Here is a 17326-nt window from a genome sequence, read left to right as displayed (position 1 = left end):
GAAATGTAAAGTGAAATATACTGTAGTCGTACAGCCATGAGGTAAAGGCAGACCATCATCTGAGGCTTTTGCCATTCCTGACTTTAATGTAGTTTTGTGAATGCAGATAAGCGGTAACTTGCACATCTGGTTTTCTAACATTTCAAAGTTCACTTAGCTTTATGGTTATAAGAGCAATTTGCTATGAAGTGCACTTCTTTTGGTGAAAACGTGAGAGCTTTAGGCCTCAGACATTACCATATCTAGCAAATAGTTGAACACTCATTACTCTGAATCTGCAGCGATGTTCTTTCTTTCTCTGGCCTCATCTGACCTGGCTTACTTGTGGGGGATCACCTGTGATGTTGTTTCCTTCTTCTCCTGCTTGCCCTGCCAGTGAAAAGTGGATATACAATTTGAAATGGGTAACCCAGCTGCCTTGCATCACACAAGCATCATGCTCAGGCTTTTTGAGTTAGTAGTGGATTCATAGAATCAAGGCATCGCTTGGGTTAGAAGGAACCTTAAAGACCATCTGGTTCCACTCCCCCACTATCGGCAGGGATGCCACCCAGGGCCTTGTCCAAGCTGGTCTTGAACACTTCCAGGGGTGAGGCATCCACAACCTCTCTGGGCAGGATTGTTTTTGTCTGTTGCTTGACCTGGTTTTCTGACACTGCATAAAATGCCGATGTACCATCTGTGAGGCAGCGAACGGTTTAACGAAGTTGAAGTCTTGATTTCAGGGAAGTTTAGAACCTAAACATTTTTAATGCGTTCATCTTTAGTTAAATTGCAGCTTACCAGCTCCGTTTAGAATCTGTACTGAGGAATCAGTACATCTTTAGGATCCAATGTGAGTTACTCACCTACCTCTGTAACCGAACCTTCTCTTCCTGTATAATTTATATACTAAAATTGTAATTCCCCATTGATTCAAAATCAAAAAGCCCATTGATTTTTGCAATTCCACTGTTTCAGAAATGGTTTGCTACATTGACTAAAGGCCTGAGCCGAAGCTCACTGAAGTAAGTGGGAGTCTTTCAGATGCCTCTTAACAAGCACTGGATCAAATTCTAACAAACACCTTTTTTTTTTTTTTTTCTGCTAAAAACCAGCAGCAAACCTTTACAGATTACCAATAGGGGAATACTGTAAGGAGAAGAGAACAAATTCATGTTTATACACATATTTTCTCTGATGAATGCCCCGTTAATGTTGGGGACAGCAGTATAATAAATACCTGATTAAAACCAAAATAATTAATCTGCAATTATGACAGATGTCAGGCTCATTAATATGTAAATATTCATAAAATAGCTGACAAGTTGCACATTTGCAAGATGAAATCTTTAAAAATGAACATCCCTCTGTGTTTGCTGAACATAAGGGCAGGAAGTTTCTGATTTGGTTGGGGAGAAGAGCAACATGTATTTCAAAATAATTTTGCTTTTGTTTATCAAATACACATTCCCAAGAGTGAACAATGAACTGTGATGTGTATAAATAAAGTCTCTCTCAGTATTCCAAAAGTTAAGAAGTTTACTTAAAATTGGCAAAACTAGTGTAAATCTGAGTCATTCAAGCTCTGATAATATTAGTATGTATATGTAGTTCAGTAAAGAAGCTGCAGTTACTTCACTGTTTTCACTAGTTAATAAGTCACTAATTAACAATCTGGGTTAATTAGTATTTGTACATCAATCATGAATTTTTCATCCTCTGACTTTACTTAATTGTTAATTCATTGCCTATTAACCACTCATAACCAGATTTACGCTTTAACTAATGTTAAGGTAACCTATGTAAATTCATTTCTCCTCTGAGTTAATTATTAGTTAATTCCCTTGGAAATTATTCAGTAGCTATGCCTACTTCATTATATTCCACCTCACAACCATTATCTAGTCTTCTCTTAATGATTGAATAAACTCTTTCCTCTGATTTTTTTTTTTTTTTTTTAAACTAGACATCTCTTATTAACCATTAAATAACCCCATAATTGATATATCTGTTCAAAACCTCAGTTTACATGTGTCTGGGCTAGTCTCATTGTCATGTAGCAGTGAATTAATGCTGCATTTGACAACTTCATTAAATATAACAGGCCAATGTCTGAGCTGGATTAAACTTTTACCTCCTTTGCTAATGGCCATCCTGCTGTCAGAATGAAAGCACCACTCAGGAATGAATGCTATTGGTTTTGGAGAAGATGTGGGCATAGCGATATGTCTACAGCTCTGGTCTCTTTTTTTTTTTAAAAAAAAAAAAAAAAAAAAAAAAAAGATGTCTAAGGTGTAGCGAGCCTGACTTGGAAGTTTTCCCCTAGCTTTGCTATAGCTACAGAATAGACTTTAGACTTCTGGCTATTAAATCCAAAAGGAAGAATTTTATTTATTTATTTATTTTTTCAGAGAAAAAAATAAGAAAAGTGTGGCAAGATGGATGAATAGGAGGAGCGTCATGAAATCTTCAGGGCAAAAAAGTGTATTGACAACCCTTCTGTTGATTTTTTTTTTTTTTTTTTTTAAGTAGTGGAGAAGAGTAATCTACATACAATGATATCTTGTAAGGCATATGATAACAACTCTGAGCTGTTCTTAGATCTCACCTTTGCTGAAGCAGAGAGGGAATGCTATGTAATCAAGATTTCTGTTGTTGCCCACAGGACATTTGATGTGGCTAGCATATCTTCTTAAATTAAAATGGATAGATGCAACCAACCTATTTCATGTGGACTGCTGGAGGATCTCTGTCATTATGTCCAGAGGAAGTCCTATAAACTCTAAAAGAAAGTCTGTTCATGTAGGTACTTTGAAGTTTTCTTAGTATCAGTCCAAATCACATTATCGCAAGTGGCATCCTCCTGGTAAATAGAAAGAACTGGTTAGAATTTCTGTTAAAACATTTCACTAAGAATACAGAACCTTCTGTAAGAAGGTAGTTACAAAGCCCATAGAGAGAGAACAAATGCTAGCTACCTGTGAGTTACCTAATCTTGTGATGCAATCAGTTGAATTGGTGCAAAATAAAAGGCTTTGCTATTTTAAACCACTGCATTTTTCTTTTAAAAAAAAAAAAAAAAAAAAAATCCATCCTGCAAGCATTCTCAGAACATTTTCTCCTAATTTCTTCTGGAAAATATTTCCACTGGAGGGACAGCTGTGCTGAAGAATTAAATCTCTTTCACCCAACCCCACAGAGAGATTCATACTGTTACTTGGAATATAGGGAATATAGCTTAAATACTTCCAGTTATTAATATGCAATTTTGAAATCTAACACTTGAACACTTTAATTTGAGACTTGTTTAACAATCTTTTGAAAATTGTAATTATCCAATGGAATGTAGATAGAGGTTTAGCTGAGAAGAAAGCAAGCAGAATGTAAGTCTGAGATATTCAGCTATCATGAAGGGATTGCATAATCTGTATACTTGACAAAATTGATGAATTCTAAACTTTTGAAGAAGTGGGCATTTAATGAAAGTCCCTTGACTTCTTAACGCTAGTCTACAGTGTCATTGAGGTTTCAAACTAGAACATCTGGTCCAACCACCACTATCACCCACTAAAACATATCCCTGATTATCACGTCCAAACATCTCCAGGGACAGTGACTCCACCACCTACCTGGGCAACCTATTCTAATAAATTTGAATATATATCTAAAAGTCTCTGCTTAATATATTTAAGCAGAGTGGGAGAGCGAGATGCGTTTTGTTTTCCCCATGCAATTGAAAACAGAAATGTCTCTAATGTTTATAGACATTTTGTTATCAAAAGCTGCTATTGTAAAAAGGAAAAAATAAAATAAAAACCTAGTTTCAGCCACAACTTGTTTCTTTTGGGGAGTAGAGGGTGACATTTGTCTCATGGTGGATGTTCACGTGCAGAATATATACTTAAGGTTTCACTTGAATAAATACTTTTGAATAAATTTGAATTGAACAAATACTTTCCTTCAGACAATATTATCACAGGAAAACAAAGGAAAAGATAAGATTCAGATATGTACTGCAACAAAGTTAACAAAAAAAAAAAAAAAAAAAAGAAATGGCAGGTAATGATTTTCTAGAGGAGCAAACCAATTTGTCACAAAGAAATCACTCCCTGAATTAGAAGTAGTGTTTTGTTAGTATCAATTTACTGAGTGTCTATACATAATGACAAAAAAGCTTTTCTCAATATACAGGTCTGAACCTCTGGTCTGTGGTTGAGAATAAGTGCATAGCAATAACTAGTGTAGCAAAGTGGTGACAGCAAACAGGAATTTCCTTGCACTTCATATTTCATATTTTCTGCATGAGAGTTCAGAGTGGGTGTCTGGGTAAATGAGAAAGGGAATCTGTGAATTGTCTCATTTGCTTTACTCATGATTACTTAAACCTTTTCCTGAATTATATAGTGAAAGCTCTGCAAAACCTTTATGCTAAGTGGCTGAACACAAAATACTCCTGGATAAGCTAATTACTTCAAAAAATGTTACGTTTTTTATCACTTTAAAAATACCAATCCTTAGTGTATTAAGGTGTGAGGTTTCGTTACATGTAGCAGTTTGACAATCTTGTCTGGTGTTGGCCTTTCATTCCTTTCCTTAACAACTGGAATGTTCACTGACTTCACGTTTTCTTCAGTGTTAAAAGACAATTCTGATGCCAGACTGTTACAGAAGCTCTAAAACCATGAATGCAATTAAGACCAGACCTAATGACTGTGCAAGGAATTACTTTCACAGGGTTAAAGATGTTTCTTTTTGAAGACAAAGCAAACCATGAAATAAGATACAGTAACAATACTGGGATGTATATATATAAACCCTTCTAAGCAAAATTGTAGATGAATTACAGTCAGAAGAACCTGTCTTAAGATAGCAAATATAACCAGCAGAGTATTTTCTTGTGTGTGTGTATATATATATATATATATAATATAACAATAATAAGGTCTGATTAAGGAAGTAGGAAAAGGGGAGGGTGAGGGAGAACAATGAATAAATGCGTCAGAAACTAACAAAATTGCTTTAGAAATACCACCTTCAGCTACAAAGATAAATCCATAAACAGCCTTATGGACAAGGAGCTACTTAAAGATTTTGTAATGGGAATAAAAATGGGGAAAGCGAATAAACAGATGAAAATCCTAAGAGTGAGATGAATTCCATCTGTGGCCAAAGGCATCAAAAGACAGACTGAAAAGAAATTGTTAAAATTAGAACTAGTTTGGCAGGTATAAAACCAATGCTTTATTGCATTCGTTCCTCTGTTATTGGCAGTTTTTCTGTAAGCAGCTCCTTCAATCTTTTACCCTTTTTTAAGCAGAATTTTGATTTGTCTGGTTAACTGTTTCTCTTAAACTGTTGTTTCAAAGGCTTGTGACACTCTTTTGATATTGTCAAGTTATCTGACTCCATGGAAGAGCTTAGCACTTGGACAAGATGACTCCTGGATCTGCACATCATGAAAGAAAATGCTATGATTATTTATTTATTTATTTATTTTTCAAGGGGAATAGGAGCTATTCATTGTTTAGATAAGTGCTTCCTACTAGCTTAGCCTGACTGACATTTCAGGATGAACTTGTTCTATGTTCTGCTTCTTTACAACTCATGTGCCACTCTTTCAATATCTTTCCTCTAGCAAGAAATCTCCCTACTCCATCCTAAAATGTCATGCTTTCTGCTAAGCTACACTGTTTTCAAGTACTCAAATTTCATCACAGCTGTGATACCATAGACTGATTGCCCATGGCATGTTATTCTCTTCTTACAGATTGTTTTTCCGTATGTGATGTAGGGCTATAGAAGAGTTTCCCCTGTATGTATTTGAAATATAAAGCCTGAAAGTGTTGGTGTTGCCTTCTGTGCTCACAAAGATGGACGAAGCAGTGGTTCAGCAAAATGGTGGTTCAGTATTGTCACATGCAAGGATGATTGCTAAATGGGGATGCAGGCCTATCTAAATCTGTGTCATTCATAAACTTCTAAATTATATTTGTTTCTGCAAATGGGTTTCCCTAGGGTGTTACTGCATTAGGTTATAGAATGAATATAACCATCTGCAACTAAAATACATGCTATTTTCAGTTGTTCATTGTAGTGTTATCTCCTAGGCGTTATACTTGGTTTAGGAACCAATAATTTGTTTATCTCCCTATTTATTGGTTCATTTTAATAGTTGACAATTTGATCTTATCAGTCATATCTAGTCAAATGGTCTGACAATACCAGGAGAGATAAGCACTCATATCAATACACAATTACCGTTATTGATACCATTACTGACTGCATAATGCTTTTCGTGAAAATTAGGATATTCACATTGTTGGTTTTGAGTGCTTGATTTCACATCAAATATTGCCAAAAAATGTCATCTACCTAATATGTGCCTGTGAAAATGCCAAAGACAACAAAAATAATTCTGGACTGTGTTCTCATGTTCCTATAACTTCTAGGAAAAATAAGGAAAATATTACTTATTTTGTTCTCTCCTCATTGATATCTCAGAAGTAACAGAGCAAATTTATAGTAATAGTAACAAGATGAGAAATTATTTATATTATTTGTACATGTTGCATGTAGACTTTTGTTGGCTATACATTGAAGCAGGCTCAGATTTATACTTTATAATACCCAGTTTAATTGTCTAAACTGTTGTTGCTGTAATGGAATAAAACACTAAATTTTGAGTGTTGGAACTGATGACACACTTCCTTGTTAATTGGCTGCATCTGGAGTAGAGGACTTGATGAAACTGAGTACATACAGCTGTTTTTAGCAAGTCTGAAGTATCTAACTTCTTCAGTAAGAGACTTAGGGGATGAACTAAAGACTGACAGCTTTTGTGTGTCAAGTCATGGTCAAATAGGTAAGACAAAATTCCTGGCATCAAAAGGTAGACATGAAAGTCTGAAAGAAAAGCTATTGTATGTGCTTGCTTTTTATTAAGTGGAATTATTTTGATAATTAAGCCATTATTTACTTTTCTTTTTGGGTATGTCTGAGAAAATTGATTAGGCAAATACTGTTGATGATTTGCTTAACAATTTTTAAAAGGTCTACAGTATGTGGCTGTAAACTGCATTTGTTAAAGACTTCTAACGTTATTTTGTTATGAAACGTGGAAGTGGAAAAGATAAGATGGTCTACTTTGGATTGCAAGTCTGAGAGCCGTTCTTCAGCTAACGCATGTTGATGTTGTTAGTTACTTCAGAAGTAAATGAATTTCTAATCTCTTCAGTTTAGGAATTCAAGGCAGTCAAATATGTGCACTTGTTAGGTGATTCCTTCAGAAGGCAAGATTTTTTTAAGTTCAAAGCAATACTGAAATGATGTGGTAGTTGAAATCATACGAAGTCCTCAGATATTTCCCAAAAATACTTTCTTTGAAGGAAAAACACATTCATTGGAATTTAGATATATTTTTATTTTACTCTTTTTAACTTAAAAAACTCTGATTTAATGATTTAAAGAAGTAGTGGTTTTCTAGGTGCAGCTCTTAAAATAACCAAATTTTTTCCTTTTTTTTCTTACAACATAAAAATTTCATTAAAGGTTTCTTTTTTTTTTTAAATGATCTTAAACTACTATTATACTTCTCAATATTCATCCTGTGTACTCTATTGCCCCCTTTTATTTTTAGGGAAAAAACACTGTATAACCCGGAACAGATTGCTTTGTTTGTATGGGATCTTGTGTAGATTTGATTAACGCTACACTGTCAAGTCTTTAGGGTCAGGGCAGATTGTATTAGAAGCATGACAAGTAGTTAATGAATTTGCATTGACTAATCCATACAAAGCTAAAGATTTTTCTGTCAGGATTAATGTCCAAAAGGAGTAGGACACACTATTTGATACATTATCTTACACTGAATCACACTCTTATCGGACATAAGATTAAATAACTATGTTATTTTGTCTCCTTCCATAGATGCACAACTGTTTTTTTGCTATGATGCTGATGTATAGTCATTGCGTTAAGAACTCATTTAATCCTCAGTAATGTCCTGTTGCAATTCCTATGTTTAAGATAGGTGTAGTTGCAGTAATGGGATAAATACCGAGTCTTGCAGATCTTCGTGTCATAATAGTTATTGCTGCTGTGTAGCTATTCAGATTATTACAAATGTTTATTTATGCCTCCTGTTTGAACAGAACTGTTGGAAGACCTGGTGATGAAATGTATTTTTTTTTTCTTTTACTTTCAGTTGCTGTCCAGATAGGTTGTGACCAAAAAGAGTTGCTGTTTATTAAAAATTTAGTGGCCTAAATGGAATGAATACTTGGTGATCCTGTGTTATTTCAGGAAGCAGAACTTGGCTGAAGGAATTGTTGGAATGTTTTTTCTAAGGAAATAGGACATTTCTAGTATTTTGTCAAAATAGTAAGAAGAGAGAGGATTAAGCCCCAGGTTCTGAAGAAAAGGGGTTAAGGAAGATGTCTCATTAAGTTTAGAGCACAATTTTGGAAGCTATGTGAAATAAGCCAATGAAAAATTATATCATCATTGTTATAAGAGATGTCCGTTAAAATCCCAATAAAGAAATTAGTCCACACAATAGCAACAAATCCTTAAAGAGAGCACAACAGGGGAGAGGTAGGGCAAGCTGTTCTCTTTAGGCTTTTTTTCCCTTTATTTTTAAAAGTTGATTGCTTTGTTTATGACTTAAACCATGTAGCTGTCTGGCAAAAAGAGACATTCACCAATTATAATGTGGCACCTTTAAATAGTGCAGTTTGTACTAGCTGTGTTTCAAAGAGGATAGTGAACAAATTGTGAACTCTTATTTACATCTTCATTAGTACCAGTTGTCTGTTATATAGAGAGATGGCTATGTAAAAAAAAAATAATAAAAAAAAAAAATTCCAAACAATGAATCAATAAGTACCGTGTTCAAAATATATTTTGAACTAAATAGCAAGGCAAACTGTAAATGGGGACAGAAGAGCAAAATGCATTTCTAAGCAAGGAAACAGGTGACTTTTTTGATAAGTTAGGCTATTAGCTTGATAATTCTATAAAAATTATATTCAGGAAAAACACTAATTACTTAACTTAAAAATCAAGGCTTTGGGTTTATGGTAGTTAAATGAAAATGACATTTCCATTCTCTGTAATGGTCTTAAAAAAGAAAAAGCTAAAAAAAAAATAAAATAAAATAAAATTACATTGAATTCTAGAAAGATTAGAAAGCAAAACAGGAAGTAATGCTGCTCTATAAACTCATGGTGTTCATGCATATTTAACACTTCAGCACTGATCTTTCCAACTTAAGAGGAAAAAAAAAGTAGAATTGAACAAATTTCATAAAAATACAGTCAACAAGAATGTTCTAAGGTACGGAAAGAATTTCGTATGAAATCCTAAATTCAAACTAAATTTAGTGAGATTTCTTAATCTGGAATGAGAGAACTGGAAAGGTGTGTGGAGAGAAGAATTATTAATAAATAAATAAAAATAACTTTTTATTTTTTTCCGTGCGTGAGTATGAGTAATTCTTACCAAATCAAATATTCTGAAGTCCATGGATGACACCTCCAGCTCAGGGATTTGCTTGAGGCTTGATGAACGTAATGGAAAACTTTTTGGTTTAAAATTATTTTGTGAGAATTGGTAGTAGATGGAAGTTACTTTATCATGCATCTGGGTCCCTCTTCCTCTGTTATCTAAGAGAGAAAGTTCATATCCTGCGTAAGAGTGTTTGTAATGAAGTCCTTTCGCTTCGTTTTCCCATTTTAAGAGAGAGCTATATCTTTTAGTTCAACTAGTTAAGTTGCTCTTTGAGAAATGTTTTGTTGTCCAAGTCTCAAGTCTAGTTTACTCTCTGTATGAAGTCATTGCACAGAAAATGTCTGGCAGTATCTAAAAGAAGCTTGAGTAGTCTCAGGGCTGCTTAAAAGTATCCAGAAGAATAATACGATAATATAAAGAATAAAAATTAGTTCATGAATAATATTCGCCTATAAGATAAGAGCAATGTGAGGCTGTAAATTAATATTTAGGGCACATCCTTCAAAAGTGGAGAATACTAAACGTGATTTACCTTGCTAGTAAAGCTGTTGGCTGTGCAGATTACATTCATCATTATCACTTATTACAGCCATCTCAAGATGAATGTCACTGGCTGACACCAACCGTTTGGTTCCTGAGGTGAATGTAATCGTACACCCCTCGTAAATACTGCTCACTTATGTCTCCTGCTGTCTTATTTTTGATCAACTCTCTGCTGTAAATACCAGCCACCTACTTTCATACCACATGGTACATCATGGTGCATTTAGGTGTTGTATATAAGTGCTTTCACAACCGCTGCAGCTATTTTAAACTGGGGATAGATCTCTGTAACTTAGATAAATCAAACGGAAACTCTCTCTTCAGGGAGAACTCTAACATTTCCACTATCCAAGAGCTTGCTTAGGCTCTTATATATGTGTGCTCCTCAGTTTCCCATTCATGGCCATGGAATTCATCTATGCCAAATATTCTCTTTTTATATTCTCTAAATGTTAGTGAATTATTTTTATCACTTTTTCCTCGATTGCTTGTATGTGCAGTGAAATCATTCCTTGTGCATCTCTTTATTCTTCTATTTTGCCCGTGGCTTTTCAAGTTTGATGTTTTTGATAGTCAATTGAAATAATGCTGTTTGTGAATCTGAAATATCAGTTCTTGCAGTGTATTGGTGAAAACTTCATAAAAATCTTACAGAATCTATATTAGGGTTGGAGTGCAAGGAGTATGAATTTCATTTGTTATTCAGAAGAGATCGTTTAGTTTCATGGGATATTCAGTAAACTTGGGTGTTCTTATCAGGATGCCCTTTTCAAGATTCTGTTGCTATTTCTTTAACAAGAATAGGGAGGGGAGAAAAAAAAAAACTTAATAGAACTGTTGTGCTGCATCAGAATACTACAGATAATATTGCTATTTGCGTTCTTTTAAGCTGCAGATATAATTGAGGCAAATGAGGTAATGATAGTGGTGCCCCATTAGAGCTCCAAGGAGTTTAAGAGGAAGGAGCGCTCAGAAGCGTAGTGGTGGCAACAGTTTTAAGTGCTTCACTAAGGAAGTGAAGCAGTACTTAGCTTTGCCATCAGATTCAGCAAGATTTCTGTTTAACCCATGGCATACTGTATTTTTGATATAAACCTGTGTAGTTGCTAAATATCATTTGAACATATTTGATTTCCATCTAAATAAGATTTCTGTGTGGTTAGGACATAATTACTTAAATGGGAGATTGTATCCACACCTTAGTCTTCTGCAGTATGGCATTTTTGCATATTGGGAAGCAGGGGGAAACAAATTTGGAGTGTTAAGCAATTGTGTGCTGCCATGCTGGAGTGGTACTAGTGGAGAAGATGTAGTTTCCTTGTCCTCATCTGTCCACTCTGCCTTCTTAAGTGCTCTCTGTAGTTTAAAATGTTCACTCTGTCAGTCACTGTCTGTTATGTGGTGCAGACAATTGGAGTATGGTTTTATATTAATAAATATGTGGTAAGACTCCTACTGCTTTCCCATGTGGAAAGCCACTATCACATGCTTTGAAGACAAATACTTGTTTGTATTTCTTATGCTGCATTTTATTTTTCCTCTAGGTAATCAAGCAGCAAAAACAAAAGTTAAGTCTGGATTTAGATGTCATGAAACGGTGGCAATGCAACTGAAAACCTCCTTTGGCATATTGCTCTGCACCACCAGGTATGAGGTATGGTGTGGTGGAGAAGAAGAGTCTAGCTTGCTTCACAACTCTTGTCTGGAGCTGCCTTATTTCTCAAGGTAATCAATGCTTCAGTCCACAGATCAGTGGTAAGAATACAACTGTTAGCGTGGGAACAGATGAATGCAAGTGTAACACTTTAAGTTCCCATCAGCTGTACATTAATCAGGATGAGACAATGAAATTCTACCCCCAACTACATTTATTCTCTCATTTTGGTCACTGCAAGCACTTGTTAGCCGGCCCATAAGCATGGTGAGGTTATAATGCAGAATGCAGTCAGCCAGGGGTCAGTAATTACAAAGCCATAAGTTGCCATATTTTGTAGCTTCACAGGTTGTTTTGTTGTTAGGAAAAATGTCTTTACCAGTAGTGTAGTGCAGCAATAGAATAGGTGATCCAGAGAGTCTGGGCAATTTGCTTGAAGGCTCATAGAACTTGCCTAGACAACGCAGTTGACCCGATTTACTGTTGTCAGTAGTCTCTTGTGAGGAAGCAGGGGCAGCTCTCTACCACGGAAGCGATGGGGTCCACCAGCAAAAAAAAAAAAAAAAAAAAAAAACACTGGAGACCTCACATCTTTCTTGGCTGTTGTGGCAGATTAGTACTACAGATGTTTAGCTATGTTGTACAATGTATTTCATAAAATCATAGCCTATCCCGAGCTGTAAAGGACCCATAAGGATCATCAAGTCCAGCTCCTGGCACCGCACAGGTCTACCCAAAAGTTTAGACCATGTGACTAAGTGCCCAGTCCAATCACTTTTTAAATTTGGACAGGCTTGGTGCAGTGCCTACTTCACTTGGGAGCCTGTTCCAGTGTGCAACCACCCTCTAAGTGAAGAACCTTTTCCTGATGTCAAGTCTAAACCTCCCCTGCCTCAGCTTAACACTGTTCCCATGGGTCCTATCACTGGTGTTAATGGAGAATAGGTCACCTGCCTCTCCACTCCCCCTCACGAGGATGTCGTAGATGGCGATGAGGTCCCCCCTCAGCCTCCTCTTCTCCATGCTGAACAGGCCTGGTGACCTCATGCGCTTCTCATACATCTTCCCCTCTAGGCCCTTCACCACCTTTGTTGCCCTCCTCTGGGCACTCTCCAACAGTTCATTGTCCTTTTTGTACTGTGGTGCCCAGAACTGCACACAGTACTTGAAGTGAGGCTGCACCAGTGCAGAGTAGAGTAGGGCAATCACCTCCTTCAACCAATTAGCAATGCCATGCTTGATGCACCCCAGGATACAGTTGGCCCTCCCGGCTGCCAGGGCACACTGCTGGCTCGCATTCAACTTGCTGTCAACCACAACCCCCAGATCCCTCTCTGCAGGGCTGCTCCCCAGCATCTCATCGGCCAGTCTGTACGTATTGCCAGGGTTGCCCCGTCCCAGGTGCAGGACCCGGCAGTATTTGATATATCTGCAATGAGTTACAAAAATAATTATTACTGCAGTTACTCTGGGTTGCAGAGTACTCATGAATTGTGTCTGCATGGTAGCCCACTGGAGGATTCGTGTGCAGGTTTGCATTTGGCAACAAGGGCTGAGTATGAAAAGGGGCATGCAGAAAAGGGACATTGCAACATCTTTTACAAAATGGTGTGTTTTATTTTCTTCCTGCTTTCAGACACATAGCAAATCAATATTCTAATCTTGGTATAGAATAACCCATACTCTAATAGCCGGTATGATACTAATCATTTAAAACTGCTATAAGCGTCTGTGCACTTGTGGAAGTACATGCAAACACAAAAGTGTGCAGCGCACTTGCACAACAAGTGTTAAACATACTGTAACATTTTTGACAGATTTCCAACAGATGAAAAGCATTAGAGCTGCCACTGAATGCGAGGCTGGTCTGGATAACCTCCAGAGATCTTTTCCAGCTAACATTTCTATGATCAGTCTGAGTCACTCTTCAGGAAAAGCTGAGTTTTGTCATACTAGAATAAATTTAAGACTGATTTAAGATCAAAGGTAGTCAATTCTGTAGGCATTTTAAAACATTCAAACATATTAACAAGCAACTGCTTACACACTAAGAATTCTTGTCTGTCTTATGGCTTTATAAAGCTGATGAGTGTCCATGCTTCTATTCAGGTAGAACTGATGAAGCAAGTACATGACTTGCTGTCTTTTTGAGACTTGCTTTAAAGATATATGAGGACTTCAGGGTAAGCACTTCTGTATATGTTTGTACAGTCCATGATCAGTGTCTATCAGGACAGTTGTTTTACAGATGAAACCTATTACAGTCCTTCATTACAAAGTAAACTCTATAGTATTGTGATGAAGGATCCAAGAAAAGAAATTTTATTTATTTATATATATACATATATATATGTTATTTATATATATAATATATATATACATATATATATAAATAATATTAAATAAAACAGGGTACGATAATACAGGTACTAAGGCTCAAATTCAAGAAACTTTCTTATGCATAGAAGAATGGTGTGGGACTAATTGGTATATATAATTTTTAAAATTGTGTTGCTAGGCTGTTTCCATAGCTCAGTGAAACATTTATTTTGTAACTAAATAGCATCATTGTCAGTACTGGTTAATTACTATCATTAACAAATGGGCTAATTTCTTTTGGTTCAAACTCCTCTTACTGAGAAGGATTTAAAATACATTTTTATATATGTATATATAAACTTATTCATATTTTATTTTTTAAAAACATAGAATAATATATAGAATATATTTAAATATACTATATAATAATGTTAGATTATATTTTCTGTTATACACTACATATACATACAATTTTGTCTTTCTTTTAATGAGTTCTTTGTTTCTAGTATCTATAATGACTTACTGAAGACGTCTGAACATCCTACAGATCCACTAGCTCTACTATATAATGTAGCTTGACAGAGGGAATGCCCAAAAAGCTACCAGTAGAAAAGATTTAAGTGGATTTCACCACTTGACATCAAGCTATACTGAATCTAACAAAAACTCTATTGTAGGTCTTACTAGATTTTAGATGCGTCATGGCTTAGATTCATGAGAAAATAGAGGATTTCAATACAGTGTTGTAAGAGGAGGCTGTGCTGCTAGAAGGATGGGAAATTTTCAAGTAAATCTTTATTTGTGGGGTCTTGGAGCAATATTTTACTGTCTAAAACTAGTTGAGTTTTGTTCTTTTTTTTTTAGAGCAAACTCAGTGTGCTAACTTGCACCATATTTTTTGTATGACCTTTCCTCTTATACCTTCTGAAAACAAAATGTTGCTAATCTAGACTGAGAATTTTTGCTTTGTATAATTTGACATAATGTGGATGGTCTAATCCTGAACAGCATTGTTTTAATTGTTTGTTCCTTTCATTATGAGAGTTCCATTCTAGAAGAATATGGAAGTCAGAATCAAAAATACCTGAATTCACTGCATCCCAATTTGAATACAGTATCATCATATAGCTAGAAAAAAAAAATAGATTACACTTTCATTTGATTAGACTCGTTTTTAAAAGCTAATATTTGGGTGGGGGAGTTGTAGGGATATGTAAAGACTTAATGTAAACTAAAATTGAAATAATATACTACTTCTTTCCTAGTGGAACTATATATTACCCACTTATGGTAATTTATATTTTTTACAGACAGACATATTGAACTTGTAACTCATGTTGGTTGTTCTTGTACTGTCTGTGTAGCAATTTGAAAGGGGAATGCATTTCTCTTGGTCCATCAAGGGAGTTTGTTGCTGCTACTTTTCATCAGTTCACACAAACTGCCAAAACCGATGTCTGCCTTGCCCTCCTTAAGTCTAATGTACTTTCTTTTTAAACTCTGGGGATTAGACAAAGCTTTTATAACTGGCAGCATGGCAGAGCAAGGGAAGAAGGCAAGGAGGGAAAAGAAAGATACTAAAGCTTCTTACTAAGACGCTAGGACCATTGCTTTTCATCAGAGCTGCCCTTGTGAAATGGTGATCCTTCCAGCAGCCCTTGGAAAGTTGTACTCCACCACTAAATGGAAAACCACAATTATGGTCTGGTGGATGTTCCAGATTACAGTATTTCTTATTTTCACTTTTTACAGTTTCAAATAAATGTCTCCCTTGTTTCTTTCTGCCTTACTGGACCCAGAATCGCATTCACACGAGTGAAGAACTCCTTATGTTCACAGCTCACAGGTTTGCTGGACTGTTTCTGTTATGCCTTTTTCTACTATCATGGGAAGTCAATATATCATGTACATCTCTTTCCTCTGAAATCCAATCTTCTTCCTGCCTGTCTCTTCTTTTTTTCTGAATTTTAGAATCAGGGTGGATTTTTTTTTCAGCTTGCTTATTTATCCATGAACCAACTCCTCCTCCTTGTGTTACTGCTTTTTCCATTGAAAGTTTCAGTCCTTCTTATAACACACATTTAATTCTTCTGCACCTGACTAATTCCTTATTGGAAAAAGTAACATCTTGATGACACTTTGCTCATAGAGACTAATTGCTCTAGTGCCTGCCACATGCCATTTTCTATTCTTTAGCCCATCCTATTTCTTTGGTATTTCTCTACCTACGATTTACTGACTCCTCAAAGGAAAAAAATAATATATATATATATATATATATATATATATAAATGTACACATTTAAATACTTTTTTAGTTTTCAGGTCTTGCATATGTATTTGAGGGACTAGACTAAAAATCAGAAACAGGTATAGGCTGTGTACCACAGATACTTATTAAGGTCCTTCCTTTCTAGGCAGATACTGACAGAGTTAAGTGAGATCCCCAAATTATGTATTCAACACATGGGCAGGGTTAGGAATCTCAAAACAGCACCTACAGCATATACTATCCTCAGTGGGGATAAAAATGCTGTCAAAAATTCAGGAGAGGGGGGTGCCTGACTTATGTGGAAATATATGTCTCCATAATGGATATAGAGATAGAATTTCAAACCCATTCTTTCCACCTTCACAGAGCTCACTGTTTCTTTGCCAGAGCCCTCTAGGAGTAAATATTTAGTCCTGCATAGGGTTTTATAGTGTGCACACTCCTGGCTGTGATGACATATATTTTGCATAAAATAGTTAGAGATTCATGGGTGGACTAGGAGAACACGATCTCAGAACATGAGCTCAGAAACTCTGGTTGCAAGTGGGAGAAGGTGTCAGGTTTCAGTCCCAGACTCTGCTCAAGGACTATCCTTTACAGGAGGTAGGTGAAGACATTTGTCTCAGCTGATTGTTACGAAAAGTTGGGGGTTGGGGGGAGCAGGGAGGGGAGACAACACCTGACATATACAGGAAAGTCTTGACGGTTTTCTTCTAATTAATTCATTTAACTACTTAATTCCATAAATCAAAAAACTGTGACACAATCTATGACTGTGAAAAATGCATTTCTTCCCGAAGGAGTTGCCCTTTTGTAGGTGTGATCTATAAAACACATCACAGCAATCCAGCTTTTAGAATTTACATCTTAAATATTCCATGAGGTTAAATGAATTGGCTGTAGCTGTATTGGTAGTACTTTGGCATTACTCTCCATGCACTGTAAAATCACTTCAGACTGAAGACAAGATACTTGCACCATATTTGAAGTTTTGTCCTTTTTTCTCTCCTTCCCAGCAACCTTGGTTAACATCCCATGATCTTTAAACAA

The sequence above is a fragment of the Aythya fuligula genome, chromosome 7 (assembly GCF_009819795.1).
Source record: "Aythya fuligula isolate bAytFul2 chromosome 7, bAytFul2.pri, whole genome shotgun sequence".
Lineage (NCBI taxonomy): Eukaryota > Metazoa > Chordata > Aves > Anseriformes > Anatidae > Aythya > Aythya fuligula.
The sequence above is the reverse complement of the archived record's forward strand: the minus strand, read 5'-3'. Positions refer to the sequence as shown.